This window comes from Salmo salar, chromosome ssa03 (genome assembly GCF_905237065.1).
Source record: "Salmo salar chromosome ssa03, Ssal_v3.1, whole genome shotgun sequence".
NCBI lineage: Eukaryota > Metazoa > Chordata > Actinopteri > Salmoniformes > Salmonidae > Salmo > Salmo salar.
The window spans coordinates 92,200,207-92,227,266 of NC_059444.1; the positions used below are offsets into that span (position 1 = coordinate 92,200,207).

Here is a 27,060-nt window from a genome sequence, read left to right on the forward strand (position 1 = left end):
TGTGTGTGGTTTTTGGCAATACACTGTAGATGTATTAATGGATTTAGCTGTTGAAATTCCTTCCCAGACCCCCTACTGGCTATGGGCGAAGCCACCAATGTCTTCAAAACCTAGGGGAGAGAGGAGCTGCTACCCCTGGGGAGAGAGGAGTTGCTACCCCTGGGGAGAGAGGAGTTGCTACACCTGGAGAGATATCAGGTCTCAACTCAATTGAACACTTATGGGAGATTCTGGAGAGGCGCCTGAGACAGCGTTTCCACCACCATCAACAAAACACCAAATTATGTAATTTTTATTGAAAGAATGGACTAGTGAGAACGAAGGACTACTCTTGGGCAAACTCCTAATCCCCAAAATGGGAGAATAAAAAAATATATCAACTTTTGAGAATGTGGGAATGGTCTGTGGACACTTATGGGATAGTTATGACGAGTGTGTTTCATTTGGTGATCTCATGATGGACAGGGAATAACGGTATCTCTTAAAGTGTACATTTCCCAGCTGTCAGGTTTACATCTAAATATTGTGAAACGTATGTGATTAAACACAAAATTATTTGTGAACAGATGTAATGTGATGTTAACCTTCTAAATGAGAGTATGGCTTTTCATATAAAGATTAATTAGTCAGTGGCCATGCCCACATGAGCATAGACATTACGCCGGCATCATGGAACCGCCCTTTTCTCTGAAATGTATGAAACAACCCGTGACAAAATTTACATTTTATACCAACTAGCCAGACATCTCGAATGGTTAAGAAGACTAGAAAACATGTAGGTAAAGCTATGTGTGAAATGGTTTAAAACTACAAGATCGGAAACCATACAGCTGTAGTTTGGCTACATGGCTTAAAATGGTTAAACTCTGAGACTATCGATCATTACAGAATAAGAGCAAATCTTAGACGTATAATTATTAGTCTGCAGCTAGAAATTACGTAAGTCTAGAACGAGAATACTGACAGCCGCCGAAGCATCTATCTATGAAAACCTTTCTGAATGGTACTCTGAAGTATCCATTCTAATCGCCTACAACCACAAAAGACTTTGTGACTTCAATGAAAGTTAACCAGAGACTCTGATGAAAACCTACAGGACGATCGAGGATTCCAACAGAGAAGAAAGACATCAACGACATTCGGGCGTAAAAATACAGTTGAAGTCGGAAGTTTACATATACCTTAGCCAAATACATTTAAACTCAGTTTTTCACAATTCCTGACATTTAATCCTAGTCAAAATTCCTTGTCTTAGGTCAGTTAGTATCACCACTTTATTTTAAGAATGTGAAATGTCAGAATAATAGTTGAAAGAATGATTTATTTCAGCTTTTATTTCATTCATCACATTCCCAGTGGGTCAGAAGTTAACATACACTCAATTAGTATTTGGTAGCATTGCCTTTAAATTGTTTAACTTGGGTCAAACATTTCGGGTAGCTTTTTAGGGAAAAGGTTGGGTGAATTTTGGCCCATTGCTGCTGACAGAGCTGGTTTAACTGAGTCAGGTTTGTAGGCCTCCTTGCTCGCACATGCTTTTTCAGTTCTGCCCACAAATGTTCTATAGGGTTGAGATCAGGGCTTTGTGATGGCCACTCCAATGCCTTGACTTTGTTGTCCTTATGCCATTTTGCAAAAACTTTGTAAGTATGCTTGGGGTCATTGTCCATTTGGAAGACCCATTTGCGACCAAGCTTTAACTTCCTGACTGATGTCTTGAGATGTTGCTTCAATTTATCCACATAATTTCCCCTCCTCATGATGCCATCTATTTTGTGAAGTGCAACAGTCCCTCCTGCAGCAAAGCACCCTCACGACATGATGCTGCCACCTCCGTGCTTCACGGTCGGGATGGTGGTCTTTGGCTTGCAAGCCTCCCCGTTTTTCCTGCCAACATAACGATGGTCATTATGGCCAAACAGTTCTATTTTTGTTTCATCAGACCAGAGGACATTTCTCCAAAAAGTACGATCTTTGTCCCCATGTGCAGTTGCAAACCGTCGTCTGTTTTTTTTATGGCGGTTTTTGAGCAGTAGTTTCTTCCTTCCTGAGCTGCCTTTCAGGTTATGTCAATATAGGAATCGTTTTACTGTGGATATATTTACTTTTTTATCTGTTTCCTCCAGCATCTTCACAAGGTCCTTTGCTGTTGTTCTGGGATTGATTTGCACTTCTCGCACCAAAGTACGTTCATCTCTAGGAGACAGAACGCGTCTCCTTCCTGAGCGGTATGACAGCTGCGTGGTCCCATGGTGTTTATACTTGCGTACTATTGTTTGTAGAGATGAACTTGGTACCTTCAGGCATTTGCAAATTGCTCTCAAGGATGAACCAGACTTGTGGTGGTCTACAATTGTTTTTCTGAGGTCTTGGCTGATTTCTTTTGATTTTCCCATGATGTCAAGGAAAGAGGCACTGAGTTTGAAGGTAGGGCTTGAAATACATCCACAGGTACACCTCCAATTGACTCAAATGATGTCAATTAGTCTATCAGAAGCTTCTAAAGCCATGACATAATTTTCTGGAATTTTCCAAGCTGTTTAAAGGCACAGTCAACTGAGTGTATGTAAACTTCTGACCCACTGAAATTGTGATACAGTGAATTATAAGTGAAATAATCTGTCTGTAAACAATTGTTAGAAAAATGTCTTGTGTCATGCACAAAGCAGATGTCCTAACCGACTTGTGTGGTCGTTTATTTCTTTACTATCAAATGAGGAGAGACAAACTTCTCACCCAAGTCAGAGTTATACTTAAACTAAATCTTTAATAGTAAGAGCTTTGCAATAGCAATGACTTCAACGATTCACCATTTCTAATGATCCGTTGAGAGTGACAACACAATGGCTACTGAGATCTTTTATAGCAAAGATCCACCCCCTAGTCGACATAACAAACCACAGATATTAGGAACAGTTCCCAAAGTCAGACTTTATAAATGAGAAAGGAATATCCCGTAGCCAGATAGCATTCGCTATAAATTATCGTTCAGTTGGTCCTTAAGACGAGGTTCTAATCTCGTTCCTGGTACTTCATAGCACAAAAACACCAACTCATCCAATGGCATAACTCAATTGTCAACTCTAGATACTCCCATCTCAAGTCAAACCCCTTCTTGACACCACTCCTGGACAAGCTCACTGAAGGGAGTGAGCCTCTAGGTCATACACTATCCCAGGATAAGTGCAACATCAGAGAGGACATACAATGGTTCCAGACACTGCCATACACCTCCCCCCAATGCCAAAGGAGGGAGTGACTGGCGCACAGACATTGTGGAGAGAAGTAATTGGTTCCCCATTAATCACGCCATCCCTTCACATGGTTTAAGAATAGGTAAAAACACATTCACATATGAATACAATGTTCCATCCTGTCCTCTTCCCTTTCTGATATTCTGCATAGCACCAGGGACATGTGAAAGACAAGCCTGACCTCTCCCCTCTCTGGGCCCCAGGTGACTGAGCCCCAGCTGAGGGAAGAAGTGCAACTGCCAACACCAGAGTCCGAAGGGATACATTCTAATAACAAGTATATCACAGAAGCATATTATGCAGATAAGACATCTTAATTATCTATGTTACCCAACTAATTCTGATTCATCCACCACACTTGCCAAAACTATAGTTTGTTAAAACTTGTTACGGATCAAATCCCTTTAGCGGGATCGATTTGACAACATCCGGTGAAATTGCAGAGCGCCAAATTCAAACTACAGAAATATAAATATTTAACATTCATTTAAATACAAGTGTAATATATCAAAATAAAGCTTAACTTCTTGTTAATCCAGCCGCGGTGTCAGATTTCAAAAGGCTTTACGGCGAAAGCTCACCATGTGATTATCTGAGGACAGCGCCCAGCACACAAAACCATACAAACATCTTCCAGCCAAGTAGATTAGTCACGAATGTCAGAAATAGCAAGAAAATCAATCACTTAGCTTTGATGATCTTCATATGGTTGCACTCACAAGACTCTATGTTACACAATAAATGTTTGTTTTGTTTGATAAAGTCCCTCTTTATGTCCAAAAACCTCAGTTTTGTTGGCGCGTTTTGTTCAGTAATCCATTGGCTCAATGGCAGTCAAAATAGGCAGACAAAAAATCCAAATAGTACCAGTAAAGTTCGTAGAAACATGTCAAATGATGTTAATAATCAATCCTCAAGTAGTTTTTTGTCTAAATAATCAATAATATTTCAACCGGACAATAGCGTCGTCAATATAAAGGAAAAAGAACGAAAGGCGCGCTCTCGGTAGCGGACACCAAACAGCTCTGGGACTTTCCATTGTCCACTTATTGAAAGTGGTCATTCTCCCTCATTTTTCAGAATAAAAGCCTGAAACAATGTCTAAAGACTGTTCACATCGAGTGGAAGGCATAGGGAATGTAAACTGGGTCATATCCCTTTATATGGTGGATAGGCTTTCAATGGTAAAACACCCATTTCAAAAAAATTGCACTTCCTGGATGGATTTTCCTGAGGTTTTCGCCTGCCATATCAGTTCTGTTACACTCATAGACATTATTTTAACAGTTTTGGAAACTTTAGAGTATTTGCTATCCAAATCTACCAATTATATGCATATCCTAGCTTCTAGGCCTGAGTAGCAGGCAGTTTACTTTGGGCACGCTTTTCATCCGGACGTCAAAATACCGCCCCCTAGCCCAATTTACGAACATTTCTGAAAATTGACATATACTGCTTTGAAATGAAACTCTTCTTATGTTTCACCATCTGAGTTCAGAGTACATGCGAGATGTAATATTTGTCTCTGTTGTGTTAAAGTCCAATCAAGCAGGAGAGACCAGCCTCCCTTGTACCCAGCTGTGTGTCCATGAAGAGTGACCGGTCTATGGACAAACGAATACCTTTTAGAGAGGGAGACTTTCCTACTGAACAAAGGTAAGAAGAACTCATGGGTCATGGTCAGTGAGTTAAACAACACTGTCTCTTGTCATTTCTCCTCTCCCATATTCCCATATTCCCATTTCTTTGTGTTGTTTTCATAATCCGTAGGCTAATCCTTTTATCCATTTTCATAGTCCAAAAACAATATTAAACAAACAACATTCCCTCCGTGTGTGTGTGTGTGTGTGTGTGCACTCCCTGGTTGATGAGATATATTCTCATGTTTTGTCCACAGAAACCAACTTGAGAGATCAGAGTCAGAGATTCTCAGTGGTCAGTCTTCGCAGAGTCATCAAACAGACCTGGACTCCATATTCACTGTATGTGGTCCTGTTATGTACATTTGTTTTTGTTTACCTCATGTAAAGTTGATCTGTCAATCATTCTTTAATATGTTAATGAGAAAGAATTTCTTCTCTTGCTTAACTTATTTACTTTATGTATTTCAGTTACTTGAGGAGAATATTATGACATTTGTGAAGAACGAGCTGAAGATGTTCAAGAGGATTCTTAGTCCAGAACTCCCAGAAGGCTTTGAGAGTCAGAAGCAGTATAAGGAAGTGGAAGCTGAAGATGAGAAGCAGGAGAGCAGTGCCAGAGAGGGGGCTCTGAAGATCACACTGCACTTCCTGAGGAAAATGAACCAGAAGGAGCTTGCTGACACACTGGAGAAAAGTAAGAGCTGTCTGCCTCATGTTGAATGCTGTTTTATAACAAACATTTAAAAGCTGTAGCTAAAGTACAGCTAAAGTAGCCGTGTAATACAATTATATTGTAGAAGCCTTAACACAACACCTAGTGACCTCAAGTAGCAGCAGGGATGTGTTGTGGTGATTCATTTAGAGAGAGAGAAGAGGAGAGACAGAGGAGAAAGATAGAGAGAAAGATAGACAACATTAATGATACCATCAATAATATAAATAATATGAATATAATATATCCAGTGTGTAATGCATTATATAATCATTTCCACATTTATACAGTCAGTTAAGGGAATAAATTATTATAATATATAACTTTTTTTTCTTTTTTTTCGCTTTAATTTAACCAGGTAGTCAAGTTGAGAACAAGTTCTCATTTGCAATTGCGACCTGGCCAAGATAGAGCAAAGCAGTTCGACAACATACAACAACACAGAGTTACACATGGAGTAAAACAAACATACAGTCAATAATACAGTAGAAAAATAAGTCTATATACAATGTGAGCAAATGAGGTGAGATAAGGGAGGTAAAGGCAAAAAAAGGCCAAGTAAAAACAATATGGCAAGTAAAACACTGGAATGGTAAATTTGTAGTAGAAGAAAGTGCAAAGTAGAAATAGAGATAATGGGTGCAAAGGAGCAAAATAAATAAATAAATAAATACAGTAGGGGAAGAGGTAGTTGTTTGGGCTAAATTATGTTTGGGCTAAATTATAGATGGGCTATGTACAGGTGCAGTGATCTGTGAGCTGCTCTAACAGCTGGTGCTTAAAGCTAGTGAGGGAGATAAGTGTTTCTAGTTTCAGAGATTTTTGTAGTTCGTTCCAGTCATTGGCAGCAGAGAAATTTTATAACAGAATTTATCATTTTATAACAGAATTTATAACAGTCCTACAATACTGTAGGCATTAAAACAGACATAATATTAATATCCTCTGTGTTATTTCTTCATTCAGATGAGCTTGCTGTGATTTGCCAACGTGAAATCAAATGTAATCTAAAGAAGAAATTTCAATGTGTATTTGAGGGGATCGCTAAACATGGAAACCCAACACTTCTCAATAAGATCTACACAGAGCTCTACATCACAGAGGCTGGAAAAGGAGAGGTCAATAATGAACATGAGCTGAGACAGATTGAGACAACAACCAGGAAACAAGCAGAGACTGCAATCAAATGTAACGACATCTTCAAACCCTTAACTGGACAAGACAAAATTATCGGAACTGTGCTGACAAAGGGAGTTGCTGGCATTGGAAAAACAATCTCTGTGCAGAAGTTCATTCTGGACTGGGCTGAAGAAAAAGCAAATCAGGATGTGCAATTTGTATTTTATTCCCTTTTCAGGAGCTGAATTTGATGAAAGGGGAAAAACACACTTTGATTGAACTTCTCAATCACTTCTCAATGGAAACCAAAGAATCAAGAATCTCCAACTACGACAAGTACAAAGTCCTGTTCATCTTTAATGATCTGGATGAGTGCCGACTGCCCCTAGACTTCCAGAAGTACAAGCTCTGTTGTGACGTCACAAACTCAACCTCAGTGGATGTTCGCTGACAAATCTCATCAAGGGAAATCTGCTTCCCTCTGCTCTCCTCTGGATAACTACCCGACCTGCAGCAGCCAATAAGATCCCTTCAGGGTGTGTTGACCAGGTGACAGAAGTACAAGGGTTCAATGACCCACGGAAGGAGGAGTACTTCAGGAAGAGATTCAGTGATGAGGGCCTGCCCAGCAGAATCATTTCACACATAAAGACATCAAGGAGCCTCCACATCATGTGCCATATTCCAGTCTTTTGTTGGATTTCTGCAGTAGTCCTTGAACACATGCGGAAAAATAAGAGAGAAGAGATGCCCAAGACTCTGACTGAGATGTACATACACCTTGTGGTGTTTCATACCAAACAGAAGAATGAAATGTATCTTGGGAAAGAAGAGACAGGTCCACACTGGAATAAAGTGAGCATTCTGTCACTGGGAAAACTGGCTTTTCAACAGCTTGTGAAAGGCAATCTGATTTTCTATGAAGAAGACCTGAAAGAGGCTGGCATTGATGTCAATGAAGCCTCAGTGTACTCAGGATTGTGCACACAGATCTTTAAAGAGGAATGTGGGCTGTACCAGAACAAGGTGTAGTGCTTCGTGCATCTGAGGATTCAGGAGTTTCTGGCTGCTGTATATGTGTTCCTCTCATTAACTTCTCTAGGGTAGGGGGCAGTATTTTCACGGCCGGATGAAAAACGTACCCAAATTAAAACGGCCTACTACTCGGGCCCAGGAACTAGAATATGCATAGTATTAGTAGATTTGGATAGAAAACACTCTGAAGTTTCTAAAACTGTTTGAATGGTGTCTGTGAGTTTAACAGAACTCATATGGCAGGCAAAAACCTGAGAAAAATCTAACCAGGAAGTAGGAAGTCTGGTGCTTGTAGTCCTTTCAAGTCATTGCCTATCGAACACACAGTGACTTAGGGTTCATTTTGCACTTCCTAAGGCTTCCACTAGATGTCAACAGTTTTTAGAAAGTTGTTTGAGGCGTCTATGATGAACAGAGTGCGAACAGAGGAAGTTGGAAGTTGTTGACTCAGGAAAGCAAATGAGTTCATTGGTGCGCGTTCACGTGAGAGTTAGCTGTGTTCCAAAACGTTTTTCAAGACACAGGAATCGTCCGGTTGGAATATTTTTGAAGTTCTAAGTTAAAAAGGCCCTAAAGATTGACGCTATATAACGTTTGACATGTTTGTACGAACGTAAATATAACTTTTTTTGACTTTTCGTCGTGACATTTTGGCCACGCTTCCTACACTTGAAGTAGCTTACTGAATGGGCAAACAACAAGGAGTTATTTGGACATAAATTATGGACTTTATCGAACAAAACAACATTTATTGTGGACCTGGGATTCCTGGAAGTACCTTCCGATGAAGATCATCAAAGGTAAGTGAATATTTCTAATGCTATTTATGATTTTAGATGACACCAAAATGGCGGGTATCTGTATTGCCTGGTGTATGTTTCTGAGCGCAGTACTCAGATTATTGCAAAGTGTGCTTTCCCCGTGAAGCTTTTTTGAAATCTGTCACAGCGGTTGCATAAAGGAGATGTTCATCTATAATTCTTTGAATAACAGTTTAATATTTTATCAACGTTTATGATGAGTATTTTTGTAAATTTTTGTGCTAATTTACCGGGATTATTGGAGGTAAAATATTTTACGAACATCATGCGCCAATGTAAAATGCTGTTTTTGGATATAAATATCAACTTGATCGAACAAAAAATGCATGTATTGTGTAACATGATGTCCTAGGAGTGTCATCTGATGAAGATTGTCAAAGGTTAGTGCATAATTTTAGCTGAATTTCTGGTATTTGTGACGCCTGTCCTTGCTAGGAAAATGGCTGTGTGGTTTTTCTTGTGTTGGAACTGTCCTTACATAATCTAACTTTATGCTTTCGCCGTAAAGCCTTTTTGAAATCGGACAACGTGGTTACATTAAGGAGACGTGTATCTTTAAAATGGTGTAAAATAGTCGTATGTTTGAGAACTTTGAATTATGACATTTTGTGGTTTTGAATTTGGCGCTCTGATTTTTCACTGGCTGTTGAATAGTGTGAACCGTGTGTGGGACCTGCCCAAGAGAGGTTAATCAACAACAATGAGAATCTAATGTGTAAACCTCAATCAACATCAAGGAAATTTCCTGTGAGGATCAGACACAAGCATAAAGTTACCGTCTACAAGAGTGCTGTGGATAAACCTTACAAAGTGAGACAGGAAACCTGGACCTTTTCCTCCGCTTCCTTCTGGGCCTCTCACTAGAGTCCAATCAGAAGCACTTACGAGGTCTACTGACAAAGACAAGAAGAAGCTCACAGAGCCATGAAGAAACAGTCAAGTACATAAAGGAGAAGATCAGGGAGAATCCCTCTCCAGAGAGGTGCATCAATCTGTTCCACTGTCTGAATGAGCTGAATGACCATTCTCTAGTGGAGGAAATCCAAGGCTACCTGAGCTCAGGAAGTCTCTCTAGAGCCAAACTGTCACCTGCATAGTGAGTGGTCAGCTCTGGTCTTTGTGCTGCTGACTTCAGAAAAGGAGATGGATGTGTTTGACCTGAAGAAATACTCCAGATCAGAGGAAGGTCTTCTGAGGCTGCTGCCTGTGGTCAAACCCTCCAGAGCTGCTCTGTGAGTATATACAAATACATTTTAGTACTTATCATCAGGAAAAAATGATCAGTTTAGAGAAAAATGTTTTATTAAAAACATATTGATGTTCACATTAGTATAACAATATGACCATGCAAGTCTATGAGATGGAAGATGAATCTATATGTTGTTTGAGAGAATAAACCAAATGCATCTGACATTTTCCTTCTACACTACTGGTGTTAATTTCACAAACACACTGTTCATTTATAATTATCTCTTTGTCAGGCTGTCAGGCTGTGGAGTCACAGAGGAAGGCTGTGTTTCTCTGGTCTCAGCTCTGAAGTCAAACCCCTCACACCTGAGAGAGCTTGATTTGAGTAACAATTACCTGAAGTATTCAGGAGTGAAGCTTCTCTCTGCTGGACTGGGGAATCCCCACTGTAAACTGGAGACTGAGGTCAGTATTGCTCTAGTTGGTCAACAAGTGATAACTGTTCACCAGATCCACATGTGTTTACCAGGCACACATAGTCCACATCATATGTGTTTGTACACTAAAGCTTAGTTTTACATTTGCGGCTATGCTCCAGCATTTTGTATTTGAGATAGATTGTTTCATTTTAGGCGACAGTACAAAATGTAACCTTTTATTTGAGGTTAATGGTGAGAGGTTAGTATGTTTTGTTGTATCCTCTGTAACTATCTCACTAATTATTATTAATGAATGAATCATGAATCATTTCTTAATCATGGCAAATTCAGGATTAATTTAATGGTGTTTAGAAACATGTTATCTACTGCATAATTACGGTAGTGGTGAAGAGTGGTTTGGGCCAGAGAGATCTGATCAGGGATGGTGCCAGGGGATCTGAGAACGGACAGTGAGGCCTGCCTGGAGTTGCCGTGGTACTTCTGTAACCAGACTGCCGGGATCCAGAGAACGCTGTGAATCATTGAAGATCATTGCAGACCATTGCAGAGGACCATCTGCCATCATCTCCATCAATCCAGCAACTTCCAGAGACTGTTTCTACTCTACAGTATATCCTTGAACTGAGTTTGTGTACAAACATTTCACAATGTCAGAACCAGCAGGTGATGGTGACGCCGCTGCTGGTGGTGAGGGTAACCCTGTAGTTGACTTAAAGTCACAGATAGCAGAGCTAAATAGGAAACATGATGAAGCAATTGCAACTATTGCCGCTCTGGGTAATGGGAAAAAATGTTTATACGCTTTACAATGAAGATCTGTGAAGTTATTTGGATTTTTATGAATTATCTTTGAAAGACAGGGTCCTGAAAAAGTAACGTTTCTTTTTATGCTGAGTTTATAAGCCTAATGCAAGTGACCACAAGGCATTGACAAAAATGTCTTTCACGTGCAAAGGTGAAAGACTTCAGCACCGGACAGCACCCATATGCACTGAAGTCTTTCAGCAATAACAACACAATACATCCAAAATGAGACAACAACAACAAGTGCATTTATTCCATATGCATAATCACACAACTGTGCATTTGTAATCATGTTTCGGATTAAATGGCTATCACAACATCAGAAATTACATTAATAATGAGATGTGCAATGCATTTAGCCTGTGCCTGTTAACTGTGCACACACTTGTTAAACAAAACAAAACAAAATAACAAAATAACAATCTTAGTGATGATATAACTATTGCAAAAATACTTGCAGCTAGCAGCGACAAACTGCTCGGGTGCTCCGTTAAATCGTGGCTCACGAGTTTCTCTCTCAGACTCGTCTTTCTTATCACCCTCTTCTTCTTTGGCCCCCTCGGAGACAGGTTCTGGGTCTGGATTTTCAATTTCTACCCGCACTCTTCTCTTGATCAGAAAACGGTCCATTGCAATAGGGCGAGATGGGCGACTAGCTAGCTAGAAGTTAGCTCACATAACGTAGCCTAAGGTGTGCGAGCACACACACCAGACTCCCACCCCACGGCACGAGCACACAGCCAGGGATCGGATTGGGAACAGAAAGGCTGGTTATTAACTTCTACGTATTTCATTATTTTAAAATAAGAAAATACTAAAATGCTTGAGGGGGATAAACTGGGGCTATGCAGATTTGTGACGGTACTATAGCCCCCCCCCCCTAGAGCCGTGCATAGACCACATTGTATAGTTCAAAGTTAGAGATATGTTGAAACTGGATCCATCATAATGATTCTACACGTTATAGTATGCCATGGCCTTTACTGGCCAAAGGTTAACCTACTGTTATGTTTATGATATACTATGGTGTTTTATCACTAGACTTTGACCAGATACTATTGCATCTAAAGATCAACTGTACCTAGAACATAGATACAGAGCCACTTGTCATCAGGAAGCTGCTCTCTCAGCACAACGGAAAATATCTCAATGACTTGACATGTTCTGGTTGTGAATTCAGACTACAAGGTAAGAATCTTCCCAGGGATTATTATAAAGTGTGTTGGGACATTAAATGTATAGTGTTATTTTAGTATAGTGAATGACAGTAAAACAGTCAGATGTAACAGTACATTTCACCTGGGACAGCTACGTGACAGTTCAATCATACAAAATGGCGCTAACTGGGCGTAGGCAAGTCAAATTCAAAAACATATTGTTCATATATAGTATTATAGGATTCGTGTATCGTGGTTATTTTACAACTTGTAAAAATGTTCATGTATCATAGTTCTGAATGCTCTTTCAAAATATCAAAACATTTGTTGTTTTTAAAATTACAATGAGCTCCTGCTTCCTGTGTAATTTGGTATGAAACCACTGAACATACTTTTCTTAACATTGTTATTATGAATTACATTTAGTAATAGCATAATAATAGCATAGCTGTTGAACAAAGCAACACACTGGAATGAGTGAAATGATTAAAAGAGAAAGTGAGATATTATTATCAACAGCTCCACTACATGGAGAAGAGGTGAAAAATATCAGTCACGACTACATGTTCATGTGATGCATTAAATCACCTGACTGTTTGGATGTGTCTGTTAGGAAATGTTTTATTTCTAAGAGATAATGAATAAGAGAACAATTGACATTCCATAATTAGTTGTCACTGTGTTAACCACAACCAACATGTTGGATTTTTGTTTAGAAGTCAGTGCTCGAAAATGATTCTCTCTGGGAAGAGAGAGGAGGGGGCCCCTGCCTCTAAAATGAGTCTCTCTGGTGAACATGACACCAAAGCTAAGAGGTAAGATGACAATGTTGTTTAAGAATTTATAAGGACTTTATTTCCAAAACTCTATATCCATCAGAAATGTTTTTGGGGCCTGCTACAGACGGCTATATGGGTCCACTAATACAGGACTGGTAAAGGTCCAGTGCAGTACTTTTGTGAAAATAAAATATTGTTCAATTCAGATCCTTCAGCACCCTCAGCAGCCATACTTCCATTTGCTATGTACTGTGATATGTGGTTGTCTCAACTAGCTATCTTAAGATGAATGCACTTACTGTAAATCGCTCTGGACAAGAGCGTCTGCTAAATCAGGGCTTGTCAAGGGGTACTCAAGGAAGCAGGAGGGGTGAAGTCAGGCGCAGGAGACAAATGTCCATGAACACACGTTTAATGGGCGTAATCCTCAAACAGCCAAAAAACAGGCAAGGCAGGGCAGCAATACAAAATCAATAGTATGAGCCCGAAAACAAAGTAGGGGCGCAGCCCAAAACTCGCAGCCTTACTAATACACAGGCAGAGGAAAAACACCTAACCCCAGCCTAACCAACCTGACGAAAACAATCACGCACAAAAAACAAACCTAAACAGAAAGACTAAATACCCCCCCCCCAAACTAATGAACTAACACAACACAGGTGCAAACCTAAACTAGACCTAACAAAAAGAAAATGAACAGAGGATCGGTGGCAGCTAGTAGGCCGGCGACGACGACCGCCGAGCGCCGCCCGAACGGGGAGAGGCGCCACCTTCAGTCGACGTTGTGACAGGGCTTCTCAATCCTGACTGTACTCGTTGCAATGTAAGACGTTTGATAGAATTTCAACATGACATGGTCACTTTGCCTCCTGTTAATTGTTGCCTAGTATGTTGGCATACATTACCTTATTGTTTTTACTAATTCTGATGATTGTTACAAGTGGAATTCTGACAATATTACCGTTATATCAGCACACTCTTCACTCCTGTTTAAACCAAAAAGGTTTCTACCTTGCTTAATGTATGGAACCACTAAAAGTTCTATATAGAATCCTTTTATAGGGTTCTTTGATCAGCACTCTAGAGGTTCTTCTTCACTGAACCAAAATGGTTCCATATAGAACCCTGCATGGTGCCATTTATGAATTATGGCTATTACTATTAAAGAGTAACATTTTTACCAAATAATATAATTTAATAAACTATTATATAATGGATAAAAGCATACCAACATAGTTATTTTAGAATGTATTGTCTTTATATGCAAACATAGTTTGGAAATATGCACTGGTGGCCAGGGAGGCATCTCTTATGAATGTTAATCCAAGTCAACTCTGACTGACTTCTTTACAATACAATACAATACAGTACAGTACAGTACAGTACAGTACAGTACAGTACAATACAGTACAAAACAATACAATACAATACAATACAGTAAAACACAATACAACACAGTACAATACAATACAATACAATACATTACAATACAACTTTGTCCGTTAGTTACAGCAAACAACAACAATGTGTCTTCTGCTCCGTTCTAAACCCGACCACAGGTTCAAGCTGCAGTGCAGCTCCCCTGGATGGAGAGCATGTTGTGGGGTTAAGGGCCTTGCTCAATGGACCAATAAAAGGGCCATTGTATTGAGGATGTGGACCCAGCAGCACTCCAGTGGTCAGATCAATTCCGCCCATTTTTTCCAGTGCTGGACCGGGATTCAAACTGGCCACCTTTCAGCCACAGGTCCAACTCCTGCCACAGCTCCAACTCCTTAGCCGCTGGGCCAAAACCTGAGTTAATCTTCAGAAATAAGCATGAGTTAATATGCCAAAATTAAGACAAAATGTTATGCAGATACACTGCATGACCAAAAGTATGTGGACACCTGCTCGTCGAACATCTCATTCTAAAATCATGGGCATTAATAGGGAGTTCTTCCCCCTTTTGTTGCTTTAATAGCCTCCACTCTTCTGGGAAGGCTTTCCACTAGATATTGAAACATTGCTGAGGGGACTTACTTCCATTCAGCCACAAGAGCATTATTGAGGTTGGGCACTGATGTTGGGCGATTAGGTCTGGCTCTCAGTCAGCGTTCCAATTGATCCAAACAATGTTCGATGGGGTTGAGGTCAGGGCTCTGTGCAGATCATTCAAGTTCTTCCACACCGATCTCGACAAACCATTTATGTATGGACCTCGCTTTGTGCACGGGGGCATTGTTAAGTTGAAACAGGAAAAGTCTTCACCAAACTGCTGCCACAAAGTTGGAAGTACAGAATTGTCTAAAATGTCATTGTATGCTGTAGCGTTAATATTTCCCTTTACTGGAACTAAGGGGCGTTGCCTGAACTATGAAAAACAGCCGCAGACCATTTTTCCTCCTCCACCAAACTTTACAGTTGGCATTGCGGCAGGTAGCATTCTCCTGGCATCCGACAAAACCCAGATTCATCTGACAGACAGCCAGATGGTGAAGTGTAATTCATAACTCCAGAGAACACAATTCCACTGCTCCAGAGTCCAATGTCGGTGAGCTTTACACCACTCCAGCCGACACTTGGCATTGCGCATAGTGATCTTAGGCTTGTGTGTGGCTGCTCGGCCATGGAAACCCATGTCATGAAGCTCCCAACTAACATTTATTGTGCTGATGTTGCATCCAGAGGCAGTTTTGAACTCTGTAGTGAGTTTAGCAACCGAGGAGAGACAATTTCTATGCGTTTCAGCACTCGGCGGTTAAGCCGTTGTTGCTGCTAGATGTTTCCACTTCACAATAACAGCACTTACAGGGAAGCTCTAGCAGGGCAGAAATTTGACGAACTGACTTGGTAGAAAGGTGGCATCCTATGAAGGTGCCAAGTTGAAAGTCATTGAGCTCTTCAGTAAGGCTATTCTACAGAAAATGTTGGTCTATGGAGATTGCATGGTGGTGTGCTACACCTGTCAGCAACGGGTGAGGCTGAAATAGCCAAATCCACTAATTTGAAGGGGTGTCCACATACTTTATGTACACTACCGGTCAAAAGTTTGGACACACCTACTCATTCAAGAGTTTTTCTTTATTTTTACTATTTTCTACATTGCAGAATAATAGTGAAGACATCAAAACTATGGAATAACACATATGGAATCATGTAGTAAGCAAAAAAGTGTTAAACAAATCACAATATATTTTATATTTTAGATTCTTCAAATAGCCACTCTTTGCCTTGATGACAGCTTTGCACACTGTAGGCATTCTCTCAACCAGCTTCACCTGGAATGCTTTTCCAACAGTCTTGACGGAGTTCCCACATATGCTGAGCACTTGTTGGCTGCTTTTCCTTCACTCTGCTGTCTGACTCATCCCAAACCATCTCAATTTGGTTGAGGTCGGTGGATTATGGAGGCCAGGTCATCTGATGCAGCACTCCATCACTCTACTTCTTGGTAAAATAGCCCTTACACAGCCTGGAGGTGTGTTTTGGGTCATTGTCCTGTTGAAAAACAAATGATAGCCGCTCCAGAATGCTGTGGTAGCCATGCTGGTTAAGTGTGCCTTGAATTCTAAATGGATCACAGACAGTGTCACCAGCAAAGCACCCCCAGACCATAACACAGCCTCCTCCATGTTTTACGGCGGGAAATACACATGCGGAGATCATCCATTCACCCACACCGCATCTCATAAAGACACGGCGGTTTGAACCAAAAATCTCAAATTTGGACTCCAGACGAAAGGACACATTTCCACAGGTCTAATGTCCATTGCTTGTGTTTCTTGGCCCAAGCAAGTCTATTCTTATTATTGATGTCCTTTAGTAGTGGTTTCTTTGCAGAAATGCGACCATGGTGGCATGATTTACACAGTCTCGTCTGAACAGTTGATGTTGAGATGTGTCTGTTATTTGAACTCTGTGAAGCATTTCTTGCTGCAATTCCTGAGTCTGGTAACTCTAATGAACATATCCTCTGCAGCAGAGGTCACTCTGGGTCTTCCATTCCTGTGGCGGTCCTCATGAGAGCCAGTTTCATCAAAACACTAAATGGTTTTTGCAACTGCACTTGAAGAAACTTTCGAAGTTCTTGAAATGTTCCGAATTGACTGACCTTCATGTCTTAAGGTGATTATGGACTGTCGTTTCTCTTTGCTTATTTGAGCTGTTCTTACCATAATATGGACTTGGTCGATTACCAAATACCAAACAATGCCACAAATGTCTCAAGTTTTGAGGGAGCGTGCCATTGGCATGATGACTGCAGGAATGTCCACCAGAGCTGTTGCAAAATAATTGAATGTTAATTTCTCTACCATAAGCCACATACAACGTAATTTTAGAGATTTTGGCAGTATGTCCAACTGACCTCACAACCACAGACCACTTGTAAGGCATTGTGTGTGCGAGCGGTTTGCTGACATTATGAACAGAGCGCCCCATAGTAGCGGTGGGGTTATGGTATAAGCTACGGACAACGAACACATTGCATTTTATCGATGGCAATTTAAATGTATAGAAATACCGTGATGAGATCCTGAGGCCCATTTTTGTGTCATTCATCCGCCGCCACCCCTCATGTTTCAGCATGATAATGCACGGCCCCATGTCGCAAGGATCTGTACAAAAGTCCTGGAAGCTGAAAATGTCCCAGTTCTTCTATGGCCTGCATACTCACCAGACATGTCCCCTATTGAGCACGTTTGGGATGCTCTGGATCAACGTTTACGACAGCGTGTTCCAGTTTCCACCAATGTCCAGCAACTTCGCACAGCCATTGAAGAGGAGTGGGACGACATTCCACACACCACAATCAACAGCCTTATCAACTCTATGCAAATGAGATGTGTCGCTCTGCATGAGGCATATGGTGGTCACACCAGATACTGACTGGTTTTCTGATCCACACCCCTACCTTTTTTTAATGTGTCTGTGACCAGCAGATACATATCTGTATTCCCAGTCATGTGAAATCCATAGCCTAATGAATTTATTGCAATTGCCTGACTTCCTTATATGAAATTGTTGAAATTGTTGTGTTTATATTTTTGTTCAATGTATATAGGCCCCACCTGACAGAACCCAGGTCTTATCTCTCTATCAGTACTAACCACTACTACTGCCACTATATATATAGACCCCCTGATAGAACCCAGGTCTTATCTCTCTATCAGTACTAACCACTACTACTGCCACATATATATATAGACCACCTGATAGAACCCAGGTCTTATCTCTCTATCAGTACTAACCACTACTACTGCCACATATATATATATAGACCACCTGATAGAACCCAGGTCTTATCTCTCTATCAGTACTAACCACTACTACTGCCACTATATATATAGACCCCCTGATAGAACCCAGGTCTTATCTCTCTATCAGTACTAACCACTACTACTGCCACATATATATATAGACCACCTGATAGAACCCAGGTCTTATCTCTCTATCAGTACTAACCACTACTACTGCCACATATATATATATAGACCACCTGATAGAACCCAGGTCTTATCTCTCTATCAGTACTAACCACTACTACTGCCACATATATATATATAGACCACCTGATAGAACCCAGGTCTTATCTCTCTATCAGTACTAACCACTACTACTGCCACATATATATATAGACCACCTGATAGAACCCAGGTCTTATCTCTCTATCAGTACTAACCACTACTACTGCCACATATATATATAGACCACCTGATAGAACCCAGGTCTTATCTCTCTATCAGTACTAACCACTACTACTGCCACATATATATATATAGACCACCTGATAGAACCCAGGTCTTATCTCTCTATCAGTACTAACCACTACTACTGCCACATATATATATATAGACCACCTGATAGAACCCAGGTCTTATCTCTCTATCAGTACTAACGTAGTTAAAGTCAGAACAAAGCTGGCTGAATAAAGAGGGGTTTCATAAAGTTAGGTCGTCGTCAGACATTAGATAGAGTAGGTTTGAGCTGTAATCACTTATCATGCTGACTGACCTGATGGTCACTGTAGGAAATGTTGTGAAAATATCTGGCCTTGGTTACATTCTCTGTCCTGCTACTGGTAGGACTATAACATTATGTGAACTGATCTGAACAGGTTTAGACTGGTCATCTATGATATGTAGGTTATACACAGTACATTCTCTGTCCTGCTACTGGTAGGCCTATAATGTTATGTGAACTGATCTGGGCCCAGTTAGGCTAAGTTCATCGTTATTAAAATCGCATTTGAAAACACTCGTAATCTAACTCCTGCCTCAGACCACACAGAACAGTTACAGTGCATTTGGAAAGTATTCAGACCCCTTGACTTTTTCCTCATTTTGGTACGTTACAGCCTTATTCTAAAAGGGATTAAATTGTTTTTTCCCCTCATCAGTCTACACACAATACCCCATAATGACAAAGCAAAAATAGGTTTTACAAAAGCAGATTTTTATAACTTATTGAAAATGTATTTAAAAAAAAAAAAACTGAACTATTACATTTATGTAAGTATTCAGACCCTTTACTCAGTACTTTGTTGAAGCACCTTTGGCAGCGATTACAGCCTTGAGTCTTTTTGGGTATGACGTTACAAGCTTGGCACACCTGTATTTGGGGAGTTTCTCCCATTCTTCTCTGCAGATCCTCTCAAGCTCTGTCAGGTTGGATGGAGAGTGTCTCTGCACAGCTATTTTCAGGTCTCTCCAGTGATGTTTGATTGGGTTCAAGCACCGGCTCTGGCGGGGCCACTCAAGGACAATCAGAGACTTGTCCCGAAGCCACTCTTGCATTGTCTTGGCTGTGTGCTTAGGGTCAGTGTCCTGTTGGAAGGTGAACCTTCAACACAGTCTGAGGTCCTGAGCTCTCTGGAGCAGGATTTCATCAAGGATCTCTCTGTACTTTACTTCGTTCATCTTTCCCTCGATCCTAACTAGTCTCTCAGGTCCCTGCCTCTGAAAAACATCCCCACAGCATGATGCTGCCACCACCATGCTTCTAGCAAGAGTCTTGGTGGTTCCAAACTTCTTCCATTTAAGAATAATGGAGGCCACTGTGTTCTTTGGGACCTTCAATGCAGCAGAAATAGTTTTCTACCCTCAACACAATCTTGTCTTGAAGCTCTGTGGACAATTCCTTCAACATCATTTCTTGGTTTTTGCTCATGCACTGTCAACTGTGGGACCTGATATAGACAGGTGTGTGCCTTTCCAAATCATGTCCAATCAATTGAATTTACCACAGGTGGACTCCAATCAAGTTGTAGAAACATCTTAAGGATGATCAATTTAAACGGGATGCACCTAAACACAATTTAGAGTCTCATAGCAAAGGGTCTGAATACTTATGTAAATAAAGTATTTCATTTTTTTAAAATAAATTAGCAAAAAAGACAAAAATCCTGTTTTCACTTTGTCATTATGGGGAATTAAAATCTATCACTTGATGGTTTCATTTCAGAGAGACAAATAATCACATTTTTTTTGTGTGCAAAATGATACTATATATCTGCCTCACTCTCAGAGAAATAAGTAGTACTGATTGTGGTACTGGTTTTACACAGTCAAATGTAACAAACAACACACGTTTTAATAAAGAACTGTACAAATGATTCGTTTGTGACATCAATATTATAAAATGTACAAAAATATATATATATGTACAGTAATATGAGATTTGTATGTAAAAATGTAAAAAGGTGCAATCTCTGAGCTGTTGCCGAAAACGGCCAAAAGGCCGAAACTTTAATAGAATTCACGATGTGAAAAATGATGGCGGAAAAAACATTGGAACCATTGTGTTTTTAGGGGTATTATGAACATCCACTGGAGTCAGGTGTCAGGTGGCTTTTACTGGTTCCATTATTGTATTTGACCACTAGGGGGAGACATTGAGCACAGTACCCCTCACCCTGAAGTCCAGCCTGTATAGTCTACCACACCCTCTCTCATTAGCACCACCAGCTAAAGAGAGTTTTCTCCCTAAGTGTCTTCCCCTGCCCTATTTCACGTGTCAAACTCATTCCACAGAGGGCAGAGTGTCTGCAGGTTTTCGCTCCTCCTTTGTACTTGTTTGATTAATTAAGGTCACTAATTACTAAGGAACTCCCTCACCTGGTTGTCTAGGTCATAATTGAAAGGAAAAACCAGGAACCAGCAGACACTAGGCCCTGCGTGGAATGAGTTTGACACCCCTGCCCTACATGAACTTGTCTATTGTCTTTGTATGGTTATTCTTATGAAAGTAATGGTGAGCGATGGTTGTGCATTTTCCTTTTCAATGATGATAGAATTTTAGGATTGGACCTCGACTCACATTGGTTGAGCGCCCTCCACCTCTTTCCAGTCTAAACATCATGAAATAAATTCAGACAAATTACAGACAGAAGTTTAAAAGTAGCAAATAAAACTTAATTGATTGAACATGAAATGTTTTTCAATATGAACGAAATACGTCTATAGCCTACTGTTTTATATTTTAATGCTGTCATCTTGGTTTTCATTTGAAGCGTCATTTTATACATCGCTTGTTTGTATCAATTGCAAAGACATTGGCAACTTTGTATTTGGTGTCAAATTTGATCTGAAGTTATTGGTGGTCACAGAGAAACGGATAAACCATGTGATTCTATGTTTATCAGAGATCTTCTGTGTATAAAGTGACGAGGGAGGGCTAAAAAACATTTACAGACTCACTTAGCTGTTCTACGAGTGGTGTGAGGCAGGCGTTAGATTAAGAGCGTTTTCATGTAAAACATTAATATTGATTGTCTTGGGAAACATCTCTGAATTTCCTGCAGTAACTGTTATCAGCATCTCACAACCCCAAGCTGCACACTCCACTCCCAATCCCCCAAGAGCCTGAGAGTCTAGGGGGAACCATAAACCAGCCTCTCAAACTGTGCCCTGAAAGGTTGCTAGGGAGGTTGCTAGGAGCAACATCTCTGTCTCTGCAATAATGTCAGTCTCCCTCAAGCAGTGACAAAAGAGCAACATCTCTGCCCATCAACAACTGTACTCAACAACATGTTTCTGGACTAGTGATCAAATCAAATCAAATTTATTTTTATATAGCCCTTCGTACATCAGCTGATATCTCAAAGTGCTGTACAGAAACCCAGCCTAAAACCCCAAACAGCAAGCAAAGCATGTGAAAGAAGCACGGTGGCTAGGAAAAACTCCCTAGGAAAAACTCCCTAGAATGGCCAAAAACCTAGGAAGAAACCTAGAGAGGAAACAGGCTATGAGGGGTGGCCAGTCCTCTTCTGGCTGTGCAGGGTGGATATTATAACAGAACATGGTCAAGATGTTAAAATGTTAAAATGTTCATAAATGACCAGCATGGTCAAATAATAATAATCATAGTAGTTGTCGAGGGTGCAACAAGCACGTCCGGTGAACAGGTCAGGGTTCCATAGCCGCAGGCAGAACAGTTGAAACTGGAGCAGCAGCACGGCCAGGTGGACTGGGGACAGCAAGCAGTCATCATACCAGGTAGTCCTGAGGCATGGTCCTAGGGATCAGGTCCTCCGAGAGAAAGAAAGAAAGAGAGAAAGAGAGAATTAGAGAGAGCATATTTAAATTCACACAGGACACTGGATAAGACAAGAGAAATACTCCAGATGTAACAGACTGACCCTAGCCCCCCGACACATAAACTACTGCAGCATAAATACTGGAGGCTGAGACAGGAGGGATCGGAAGACACTGTGGCCCCATCCGATGATACCCCCGGACAGGGCCAAACAGGCAGGATATAACCCCACCCACTTTGCCAAAGCACAGCCCCCACACCACTAGAGGTATGTCTCCAACCACCAACTTACCGTCCTAAGACAAGGCCGAGTATAGCCCACAACGATCTCCGCCATGGCACAACCCAAGGGGGGGCGCCAACCCAGACAGGAAGACCACGTCAGTGACTCAACCCACTCAAGTGACGCACCCCTCCCATGGACGGCATGGAAGAACACCAGTAAGCCAGTGACTCAGCCCCTGTAAAAGGGTTAGAGGCAGAGAATCCCAGTGGAAAGAGGGGAACCGGCAAGGCAGAGACAGCAAGGGCGGTTCGTTGCTCCAGCCTTTCCGTTCACCTTCACACTCCTGGGCCAGACTATACTTAATCATAGGACCTACTGAAAAGATAAGTCTTCAGTAAAGACTTAAAGGTTGAGACTGAGTCTGCGTCTCTCACATTGGTAGGCAGACCATTCCATAAAAATGGAGCTCTATAGGAGAAAGCCCTACCTCCAGCCGTTTGCTTAGAAATTCTAGGGACAATTAGGAGGCCTGCGTCTTGTGACCGTAGCGTACGTGTAGGTATGTACGGCAGGACCAAATCGGAAAGATAGGTAGGAGCAAGCCCATGTAATGCTTTGTAGGTTAGCAGTAAAACCTTGAAATCAGCCCTTGCCTTAACAGGAAGCCAGTGTAGGGAGGCTAGCACTGGAGTAATATGATCAAATTTTTTGGTTCTAGTCAGGATTCTAGCAGCCGTATTTAGCACTAACTGAAGTTTATTTAGTGCTTTATCCGGGTAGCTGGAAAGTAGAGCATTGCAGTAGTCCAGCCTAGAAGTAACAAAAGCATGGATTAATTTTTCTGCGTCATTTTTGGACAGAAAGGTTTTTTTTGCAATGTTACGTAGATGGAAAAAAGCTGTCCTTGAAACAGTCTTGATATGTTCTTCAAAAGAGAGATCAGGATCCAGAGTAACGCCGAGGTCCTTCACAGTTTTATTTGGGACGACTGTACAACCATCCAGATTAATTGTCAGATTCAACAGAAGATCTCTTTGTTTCTTGGGACCTAGAACAAGCATCTCTGTTTTGTCCGAGTTTAAAAGTAGAACGTTTGCAGCCATCCACTTCTTTATGTCTGAAACACAGGCTTCTAGCGAGGGCAATTTTGGGGCTTCACCATGTTTCATTGAAATGTACAGCTGTGTGTCGTCCGCATAGCAGTGAAATTTAAAATTATGTTTTCGAATGACATCCCCAAGAGGTAAAATATATAGTGAAAACAATAGTGGTCCTAAAACGGAACCTTGAGGAACACCGAAATGTACAATTGATTTGTCAGAGGACAAACCATTCACAGAGACAAACTGATATCTTTCCGACAGATAAGATCTAAACCAGGCCAGAACTTGTCCATGTAGACCAATTTGGGTTTCCAATCTCTCCAAAAGAATGTGGTGATTGATGGTATCAAAAGCGGCACTAAGATCTAGGAGCACGAGGACAGATGCAGAGCCTCGGTCTGACGTCATTAAAAGGTCATTTACCACCTTCACAAGTGCAGTCTCAGTGCTATGATGGGGTCTAAAACCAGACTGAAGCGTTTCGTATACATTGTTTGTCTTCAGGAAGGCAGTGAGTTGCTGTGCAACAGCTTTTTCTAACATTTTTGAGAGGAATGGAAGATTCGATATAGGCCGATAGTTTTTTATAATTTGTGGGTCAAGATTCGGCTTTTTCAAGAGAGGCTTTATTACTGCCACTTTTAGTGAGCTTGGTACACATCCGGTGGATAGAGAGCCGTTTATTATGTTCAACATAGGAGGGCCAAGCACAGGAAGCAGCTCTTTCAGTAGTTTAGTTGGAATAGGATCCAGTATGCAGCTTGAGGGTTTGGAGGCCATGATTATTTTCATCATTGTGTCAAGAGATATAGTACTAAAACACTTTAGTATCTCCCTTGATCCTAGGTCCTGGCAGAGTTGTGTAGACTCAGGACAATGGAGCTTTGGAGGAATACCCAGATTTAAAGAGGAGTCTGTAATTTGCTTTCTAATGATCATGATCTTTTCCTCAAAGAAGTTCATAAATTTATTACTGCTGAAGTGAAAGCCATCCTCCATTTGCGAAGGCTGCTTTTTAGTTAGCTTTGCGACAGTATCAAAAAGAAATTTCGGATTGTTCTTATTTTCCTCAATTAAGTTGGAAAAATAGGATGATCGAGCAGCAGTGAGGGCTCTTCGATACTGCACGGTACTGTCTTTCCAAGCTAGTCGGAAGACTTCCAGTTTGGTGTGGCGCCATTTCCGTTCCAATTTTCTGGAAGCTTGCTTCAGAGCTCGTGTATTTTCTGTATACCAGGGAGCTAGTTTCTTATGACAGATGTTTTTAGGTTTTAGGGGTGCAACTGCATCTAGGGTATTGCGCAAGGTTAAATTGAGTTCCTCGGTTAGGTGGTTAACTGATTTTTGTCCTCTGACGTCCTTGGGTAGGCAGAGGCAGTCTGGAAGGGCATCAAGGAATCTTTGGGTTGTCTGAGAATTTATAGCACGACTTTTAATGCTCCTTGGTTGGGGTCTGAGCAGATTATTTGTTGCAATTGCAAACGTAATAAAATGGTGGTCCGATAGTCCAGGATTATGAGGAAAAACATTAAGATCCACAACATTTATTCCATGGGACAAAACTAGGTCCAGAGTATGACTGTGGCAGTGAGTAGGTCCAGAGACATGTTGGACAAAACCCACTGAGCTGATGATGGCTCCGAAAGCCTTTTGGAGTGGGTCTGTGGACTTTTCCATGTGAATGTTAAAGTCGCCAAAAATTAGAATATTATCTGCTATGACTAAAAGAGCCGATAGGAATTCAGGGAACTCAGTGAGGAACACTGCATATGGCCCAGGAGGCCTGTAAACAGTAGCTATAAAAAGTGAGTGAGTAGGCTGCATAGATTTCATGACTAGAAGCTCAAAAGACGAAAACGTCATTGTTTTTTTTTTGTAAATTGAAATTTGCTATCGTAAATGTTAGCAACACCTCCGCCTTTGCCGGATGCACGGGGGTATGGTCACTAGTGTAACCAGGGGTGAGGCCTCATTTAACACAGTAAATTCATCAGGCTTAAGCCATGTTTCAGTCAGGCCAATCACATCAAGATTATTATCAGTGATTAGTTCATTGACTATAACTGCCTTGGAAGTGAGGGATCTAACATTAAGTAACCCAATTTTGAGATGTGAGGTATCACAATCTCTTTCAATAATGGCAGGAATGGAGGAGGTCTTTATACTAGTGAGATTGCTAAAGCGAACACCGCCATTTTTAATTTTGCCCAACCTAGATCGAGGCACAGACACGGTCTCAATGGGGAAAGCTGAGCTGACTACGCTGACTGTGCTATGATGTGTGTGTTTACAAAGTGAGTTGTGTGACGTGTATATTGTTCGTAGTTAGTTGTTAGTCATGTTGTATGCTGTCTTTGTGTATAGTTAGATTGTAATATGTAATATGATGGATTGTAATATGTAATATGATGGATTGTAATATGTAATATGATGGATTGTAATATGTACCAGGTAGCAGATACATGTTCATCCACTCCTTCCCTTGTTAACAGTCTTGTAACAGTCTTCATTTCTTGTGACAATAAAATCACTTTTACATACATTTCAAATATATACATATATATGTAGTGTTTTGGAATGAACTATTCTTATGTTTCCTCATTTGAGCTCATAGTAGATGAGAGACATAATGTTTGTCTCTGTTGTGTTGAAGCCCAATCAAGCAGGAGAGACCAGCCTCCCCTGTACCCAGCTGTGTGTCCATGAAGAGTGATAAGTCTATGGGTATACCTATAGTGTTTAGAGAGGGAGACTTTTCTACTGAACAAAGGTAAGAAGAACTCATGGGTCATGGTCAGTGAGTTAAGCAACACTGTCTCTAGTCCTTTCTTCTCTCCCATTAATATATTTTGTGTCTGCGTGTGTGTGTGTGTGTGTGCACTCCCTGGATGAAGAGATGTAATGTGTTGTCAACAGAGACCAACAGGAGAGATCAGAGTCAGAGATTCTCAGTGGTCAGTCTTCCCAGAGTCATCAAACAGACCTGGACTCCATATTCACTGTATGTGGTCCTGTTATGTACATTTGTTTTTGTTTACCTCAAGTAAAGTTGGTCTGTCAATCATTCTTTAATATGTTAATGAGAAAAAATGTCTTCTCTTGCTTAACTTATTTCCTTTATTTACTTCAGTTGCTTGAAGAGAAAATTATGACATTTGTGAAGAACGAGCTGAAGAGGTTCAAGAGGATTCTTAGTCCAGAACTCCCAGAAGGCTTTGAGAGTGTGAAGCAGGATAAGGAAGTGGTGGATGCTGAAGATGAGA

General features: G+C 40.9%; 1 long non-coding RNA gene across 2 annotated transcripts; it reads left to right on the forward strand.

The window, feature by feature from the left end:
* Nucleotides 1–10,127: 10,127 nt before the first annotated feature.
* On the forward strand, nucleotides 10,128–27,060 carry LOC106602014 (uncharacterized). 2 transcript variants are annotated; one of them, XR_006769288.1, is made up of 5 exons: nucleotides 10,128–10,237; nucleotides 12,058–12,204; nucleotides 12,890–12,988; nucleotides 26,014–26,798; nucleotides 26,928–27,060. It is a non-coding gene; the product is annotated as an uncharacterized lncRNA (long non-coding RNA). The 2 variants fall into 2 exon arrangements; XR_006769287.1 differs by lacking the exon at nucleotides 10,128–10,237 and having other exon boundaries at nucleotides 11,977–12,204.